General features: G+C 36.4%; 1 pseudogene; it reads left to right on the top strand.

The window, feature by feature from the left end:
* Nucleotides 1-6,990: 6,990 nt before the first annotated feature.
* Nucleotides 6,991-7,248, top strand: LOC119528796 (annotated as a pseudogene).
* Nucleotides 7,249-8,323: the final 1,075 nt, after the last annotated feature.

The following is an 8,323-nucleotide window of genomic DNA, read 5'->3' as shown; positions in this document are numbered from 1 at the left end:
TTTCCACTGAGCCAAAAAAGGGACAGAAAGCCCCCTTGAAAACAACAAAATCTCTCTTACCATCCCCTTGATCAACCTCTCTGATGAAGTTCATAGAAGGTATTGTGTTAGCTTCCCTGTTCAGAGAAAGCCTATTATAAGTTTTTATTGTTCATGTTTCCAGGCAGTGTTTCTTGAGCATTTAATTTGTGGAATGTTAAATAAAACAGACTCTGCCCTCAAATAGCTAAGAGTTTAGCTGGGGAGAGGAACACACAAATAAGTAATTTCAATGTCTATATTTATGTGGGGACTAAAAGTAACATATCAACTGATCAACTGTGTCTTGAAGAAAGAAAAAGTATTCTTTAGGCCAAGAAAGAGCTTCTCTCCATTCCTACAAATGTAATTCATCTTAGGCTCTTTCTCTGGAGCGGCATTAGGAACAATTGTGCATCATCTCCCTCAGGGGTCATTATACTTCTTACTAGCTCCCTTTTCCTTTTCTCTTTTTCTGTACTCTGACTCTCCCTTAGCTCAGGGCAACTACACACTGATAAATGGTGTTTCAATCTCTCTTCCAAGCATCTCTTCTCACAAGTTGGCTGCAAGGAACCATTTGTTCCAACAATATTTGAACTCAACTATCTAGGAGACTTGACTTATATATGCCCTCTGTACCCCCACTACACAAACACCAAAGTTCAGAAAGGACTTGCTTTTATTAAATTATAACAGAAACCACACTTATGATAATGGCTAAAATAAAATTTTAAAAAGGCAATAAGAAGTGTCAGTGAAGATATGGAGAAATTGGAATGTCTACATTGCCTTTAGGATTGTAAAATGATGCAGCCACTTTGGAAAACAGTTTTATAGCCCCTAAAAATGTTAAACTTATAGTTAGCATATGACACAGCAATTCCACTCCTGGGTATATACTCAAAAGATTTGAAAACAAATGTGCACACAAAAATGAATGTCCATGGTAGCAATATTTATAATAGCCCCCAAATGGAAATAAGGCAAATGTCCCTCAGTTGATGAAGGGGCAAATAACAGTGGTCTATCCATACAATGGAATATTATTTAGCTATAAAAAAGAAAAACTACAATACATGCTACAATATGAATGAATCTAGAAAACATTATGTTAAGTGAAAGAAATCAGTCACAAAAGGCCACACATTGTATGATTCTGTTTATCTGAAATGTCCATAATAGGCAAATCTATAGAGATGGAAAATAGGATAGTGGTTTCGAGGAGTGGGGTGAGAGATGGAGAGTGGCTGCTAATGGGTTAGAAGTTTCTTTTTGTAAATGAGGAATATGTTCTTAAATTAGATAGTGATGATCATTGGACAATTCTGAGTATATTAAAAAAAACACAGAAGAGTAAACTTTAAAAGGGTGAATTTTATGGTGTGTGAATTATACATCAATAAAGTTATTATTTTTAAAAAGCAATGACAGGATGTGGTATACTGGAGCAATTGTGACTCAGCAGACTTAACTTGAATAATGTTACTTTCCTTCCCCGACAAAAACCCTATGGCTTCAGATTTCTTGAAATTTGGATTCTAGAACATTGGATATGTTCTACTGATTCTCTTTAAAAAGTTAATGTTATATTATTGCTTATAAAATAATTCAACTCCAGTGAAATGGGGGAAATAGGTACCAAAACCACTTAATTTACCTTTAAAAATTTAATAATTATTTGTAGTCAAATATTTTTAAAAAGTTACAACAGTCACAGCTACTTCACAGCTCCCCAAAGCAGACACTGATGATGACCCTAGAGTACATTAATTTATAAAGAGAATGCAAAAACCCTTTCAAAAATAAAGACCCGATATTTTGGGTCAATTCATTTGGAACTCATGTACTATTTGTTGAAGCAATATGGGGAGATAAGGCTGTGGTAGTTTGAAGCTGAATGGGCCCCAGAAAAGATCATGTACTTAAAGCTAATCCATTCCCATGGGTGCAAACCTATTGTGGGTGGTACCTTTTGATTAAGTTATTTCAGTTGAGGCATGCCCCAGGTGGGTCTTAATCCTCTTATTGGCATCCTTTATAAGAGGATGAAATTCAGAGACAGAAGACAGAGAAAGAAGAACACAGAAGCTGAGAGACAAAGCCACAGCAACAGAGGAAGCCACTGATGCAAGCAGCTGAAAGCAACAAAGCCCAGAAGAGAAAGGAGAGACTAGCAGACATTGCCATGTGCTTTTTCATCTGACAGAGGATTCCAGGATCACTGGTAGCCAGTCCTTGGGGAGAAAGCATCAACCATGGATGCCTTGATTTGGACATTTTCATGACCTCAGAACTGTAAGCTTGCAAATTAATAAATCCCCGTTGTGAAAGTCAACCCATTTTATGGTAGCTGCATTTCAGCAGCTTTTGCAAACTAAAACAATGGCCATCTACACTCAGACTAAACGAATACAAACAGAAGAAAATAAAATATTCATGAAGAGCTGCACAATATGGAAATTTTTTTTCATTACAAGGTGGGATAGCTGATGGGAAGAAGCATGAGCTATAGCCGCTCATTCTACAACTGTATTCTACATGTTTAGTACACTGGATTTAATAACAAACTTTGGTTTATTGAAGAGCAGCATGAGCCAAAGGCAAGTTAGTGATGTTCCTAGATCTCTGAGAAGAAAATTACAGGGTTGGCTTTCTTAGAAGTTTCATATTACTTCTCCCAAATTAGTCTTGCATTATGCACTTGACACCAATGTTCACAGATGTTCTTCTCCATAATGTTAGTAACACTCATATTCAAGCAAACATTTTAATAAATTATAAAGCTAAGAAGGTAGAGATGAGGAGACAAATCAGGGATGATGGAGTGTAGAGAGAGAGTAAAAGCAAGGTAGGGAACTATAGAGTTAAATTATTATTTTGCATATTATATTAACAAAAATAACTTAATGGACATTGTTCCAGTTTGCTAATCTGCAGAATGCAAAATACCAGAGACGGATTGGCTTTTATAAAAAGGGGGTTTATTTGGCTACACAGTCACAGTCTTAAGGCCATAAAGTGTCCAAGGTAACACATCAGTAATCAGGTACCTTCACTGGAGGATGGCCAATGGTGTCCAAGAAACCTCCATTAGCTGGGAAGGCACGTGGCTGGCATCTGCTCCAAAGTTCTGGTTTCAAAATGGCTTTCTCCCAGGACATTTCTCTCTAGCAAGCTTGTTCCTCTTCAAAACGTCACTCACAGCTGCACTCAGTCCCTTCTCTTTGAGTCAGCTCATTTATATGGCTCCACTGATCAAGGCCCACCCTGAATGTGTGGGGCCATGCCTCCATGGGAATATCTCATCAGAGTCATCACCCACAGCTGGGTGGGGCACATTCCAAGCAAATCTAATCAGCACCAAAACATCTGCCCCACAAGACTACATCAAAGATAATGGCGTTTGGGGGACACAATACATTCAAACTGGCACAGACATGTACTGTATTTCACTACATTGGGAATTTTTTTTATAGTTACAGCCATAATTATGTGCTTTTGGAAATGTGGAAGAGTCAGGCATAATTACATTTGGAAAGTATAAAAGCACTCATACTTATCACTTCTACTGACCTCCAAAATATGTTGATTTCTGAGATAGCTCCCTAAACAGGCTGATGTTACTAATCTGTGTTTACTGCTTCTTCTCAAGAGGATTTGAGGCCCTACTTGACTATTCAACTTTCTCTGAACCTGCAACTGAAGTGAGGGCTCAGCAGCAACTAAGCTGACTGTCTTGGAAATATCAACAAATAACTTATCATTAAATGTCAACATATAACTGTCATTAATCTCATGAGCTTCTAGTGTGACTTCCTGTACTTAAAAGACTGGAAAGTTAAACATTTTATAGATTCTTCAAAACCCAGGGTTTGTGATAGAAGTTAGGTTTCAAATTAAATGCACTCAAGTGTGATTTGGGAGATGAAAGAATAGCCAAAGTTATCTTCTTGCTGTCTTTTTTTTTTTTTTTAATGACTGTTCTCTGTTGGTAAGCACAATTATGGAGATATGGGGTCTTTCTGCAGCAGTATTATAGTGCCCACACAACAGTTTTGTGGGTATCAACATCTGCAATTGGAACAGTGATGACTTCCTAATTCTGGCTTCTGTATTCCTGGATCACAACTATGGCAATGAATTTTTGAACTAATTTATTCCACTGGCAACCTCCTAATTGTTCACCTTGCTGTTAGTGGCAGAGGTGGGAGCTCCACAAATGGGTCATTTTCTGAAGTGGTCTAGGAGTCATTTTTGGAAGCTTGGAAGCATAGCCCAGAGCTTGTTCTTCCAAAGATTTTATAAGCACCTAATTCCCATTATTAAATTCCTTCTGCTTAAAATACCTAGAGTTTCTAGTTGCTCCACTAAACACTAATAGACTGGACCAAGGGAAGTCATTCATTTTACAGATAAGGCAGTTGAGGATCGAAAATTTCAGTGATTGTCTAGCATCATCTAGCTTGTAACTTTCACTGCTTTTCTGTCTTCAAGTATAATCTATGGTCTTCCAATAATATAGGAACTCAACATAATTTCAAACTTCTTTAAAAAATGAATTTCTATTATTAAATCTGATGAATGCCTTTATATTATTAACTTAATTCATTTATTTCTTGGCAGCACTTTATAACTTCCAACAATTGCATTTCTTTTCCCCTTATTGCTGCTGCTATTATTTTATAAAATGATTTTATAAGTGAGCAATACAGAACAAAGAGGTTATAAACAAGCAATACAGAAAAGTATGGAAATGAATGTAAAATGATGAACTTATATCCATGAGAAAAATTCAGTGACCCTTATTGTACACATCTGTGAGGGGACTGATATGTATACACACACACACTAGTGAATTTAAGAAAAAAAAATCAGAATTTATATTGTAAGTTATTTCTACCAGAAGTATTAAACTTTATTTTACCTTCATTTAATGGAAAAAACAATACTGGGGGAATGGATAAACTTTAGGTAAATAGTTTCTGACTGCAAGTGATTGTAGTTACTGAGACAACCTTCTAATGTTAAAACAAAAATAATTAATAGAGAACATTAAGATACGAGTAATTATCTTTGACCACTTTATTCAACTCTTGGTTGTATCTCTTGATCCTGCTTTAAAAGTTGAAGAAATTAGTACATTTGTACTTCCTTCTAATTCCTGTCTCACCTATCTGATTTTTATTACATTATTATGTTTACACTGTCAAAGTTTATAACATTTGCATTCTGCCCTATATCACATAATTCTCACATAATACCTCTGCATGTGAATCAATCAAGTGCTCTCTATCAACCCTTTACTATGATTTCCCAAGTTTGGATCTTTTTGCTTTATTTATCTCCTGGTTGGCTGGATTTTCCACTACAAATTCTTGATTGCTTGAGAATGTCAATAGCATTTAGGCTTGGAGAACAGTTTGGTTGGGTTAAATTACTGGGTTGACTCTCTTTTTCTTAACACACTGTTACTATTGCTCTGTTGTTCCCTGCAGTGGAGACAAATCTGGTGCACTGAGGCAAATCTGATTCCTACCCCTCCCATACTGACTTCCCTTCTTTTGACTAAATGATCATACAAGTGTTTCTTTACTCCTGGGATTTAGTGACATCATCAGGAAAGTCTTAATGGTGATGTTATAATGTAAAAAAATCATATTTTATCTCTGAATATCTTTGCTCTGGCTCATTTATTCTGTTCTTTCCTTGAGGATCATCAAACTCCTGAGAGCATTAAGGAGCCTCTCAAACTGCTGTGTGGGCACTATAGTACCACTGCAGTAAAACCCCACTTTCCACAACTGTGTGTCTGAGAGTTTTAAGTAAGTCATATTTTAATTTAGAAATATCACTTTGGGCATGGTTTGGAGAAAGTTTTGGAAGTGGCAATACTAGTGATGGAGAACAGTAAAAAATATGTTTCTGAAGTAGAACATTAAACATTTCTTTTCTATTTTTTAGGGTCTAGATTGCTAATTGGAGAATGTCGGAGTGAAGAAGATGGAGAGGAGATAGTAATAGGAAGTAACACAGAAATCTCTTGAACAAGACTTTGCCATGAACCACAGGGAATTGGGAAATACAAACTTGGGGACACTTGGCGATCGAGCGGGGAAATAACAGATTTGGTGAGAAGGAGTTTGAGATGCTAGAGTGGAGTTGTGGCCGCTAAATACAAGGCTCTATTGCTGCCCCTTCAAAGTCTTCAGCACCTAGCCAATTACTCTCAGTGACACACACTCAAAAAGTGAAACCTAGGCATGGACACTGAAAAAAGTTTGGATGGAGTGAATAAGAAAAATGCAGATGAAGCATATAAACATATATTTACAAAAGTAATGATCTAAATCTTAAGCATAACAATCTTAAGCATAAGAATTGTTCAAATAGTTGTATATAATCTTTCTCCTTAATTAAGGAAAACATGATAAATGTTTTGGTAAATAAAGTTCAACGAAGGGTTATAAGAGTATAGACTGGAGATATAAAACAACAAGAAAATGTAAAGTGAGATCCTCAAACTCAGGTAAAGAAAAACAAAAAAAATTGTAAAAATGAATGCATTTTAAAATCAACATAAAAGTTAGATTCATAGAGGACAAGCTTGATGAAATCATACAAAATAAAATGGGAAAAGTGATATAAAATTATTATGAAGAAGATAGAAATGGAAGATAGACTGGTTTTCCTTCTCAATTATCTAATGCAGGTACAGGCAAACTTTTTCTGTAAAGAGGTATAAAGAATATTTTAGGCTTTGTACACAATATGGTCTCTATTGAAACTACTCAGTCTTGCCATTGTAGAGTGAAAGCATTCATAGACACTAGGTAAATGAATGGGTTTGGCTATGTACCAATAAAACTTTGTTGAGCTGGTGGCCATGGGAGGTAGGTGTGCCATGTTGTGCTGCCTCGGATCCCACACCCTTGCCTTTCTTCCCCCCTCCCTCTCTACCCTGAGCCCATGATGCCACAGTACCAAACCTGGGAGGAGTTCAGCTTTGTAGCCAAGAAGCTCTACCTCACTGACCCCATGAAGGCACATGTGGTTCTCTATAGGCATTCTGATGGGAGTCTATGTATTAAAGTAACAGATGATTTAGTTTGTTTGGTGTATTGAACAGACCAAGATCAAGATGTAAAGAAGATTGAGAAATTCCACAGTCAACTAATGTGACTTATGGTAGCCAAGGAATCCCACAGTGTTGCCATGGAAACCAACTAATGGTTTGAAATGAAGACTGTCATGTTCTCAGTAAGTAAATAAGTATCTTTTTAATTTGAGGAAGTGTTGGGGCAGAAAATACTTCATGTAACTAAGTGTGATATTCAAAAGCTCAGAGATCATTTTTTTTGTACTTTGTTTTCTAATGTTTACTTTAGAAAGCTAGGGAGCTAGGGATGTAAATGCTTTCAGTTAGAAAGCCTCTATTTATTTTTGGAAATTGAACATGAAATTCACCTATCTTAAAAACTTTTTGCAGATTATTTGATGCTAGGCAAAATATATAGTTATTTCTTTGGTAAATTTGTATAAGTAATTTGAAAAGGGTATCAAGAGAAGCAAATCTTCCTTCAATACAGTTCATCTGTCCTTAAAAGAAAATTAAATGTAGCCATTTTACTGGATTGATGATTCTTTTGGAGCATAAAAATTTGTGCTGTTGATGACCAGTAAATACATAATATGGTAACTGAAATTAACTATGCATAGAAATACACCCAATTAAGTATAGTAGTGTGATCTCCATTGTATCTAAAGGTAATAATTATGAATTGCAAATATTCCTTTACCTTAAATGTTCCAGATTTAGACTATATTTTTGAATGTAAGGTATTTGTAGTATCCTTAGCTCACTGAGGTATAGCTTATTTGAAACCAATTTTCAGTCATCAAAAATAACTGCAATTGGTGGTGATGTCATCAACATGGTAACATAATCAGCTGCAGAAAACTTCTTCCCAGAATTCAGCACAAAAGCTGGATAACCCTGACTTATTCAACTCTGGAGGAGGGGATGGATGGAAGAAGGATCCTACAGATGCTAGATTGAAGAATAAGAGAGATATAAGCTAGGAGAACTCTGTTCTGGGCCAGCAGGTGCTCTCTCCTCCCCCTCACTCAGTCTTATTGAAGGAGCACAGAGCCAGCAGTTGGGATTCCTCTCACCTCCTGCTAGGGACACAGACCAAAAAAATCATTCACAGCAATAAGACAGATCCCCATTGTTTGGAGATAAGGGGGATAATGGAGGACATTTTCAAGGCCCACATCAGTGAGGGATGAAAAGTCTGGGAAA

The sequence above is a fragment of the Choloepus didactylus genome, chromosome 3 (assembly GCF_015220235.1).
Source record: "Choloepus didactylus isolate mChoDid1 chromosome 3, mChoDid1.pri, whole genome shotgun sequence".
NCBI classification, from domain to species: domain Eukaryota; kingdom Metazoa; phylum Chordata; class Mammalia; order Pilosa; family Megalonychidae; genus Choloepus; species Choloepus didactylus.
This window is presented reverse-complemented; position numbering and strand designations above follow the sequence as displayed.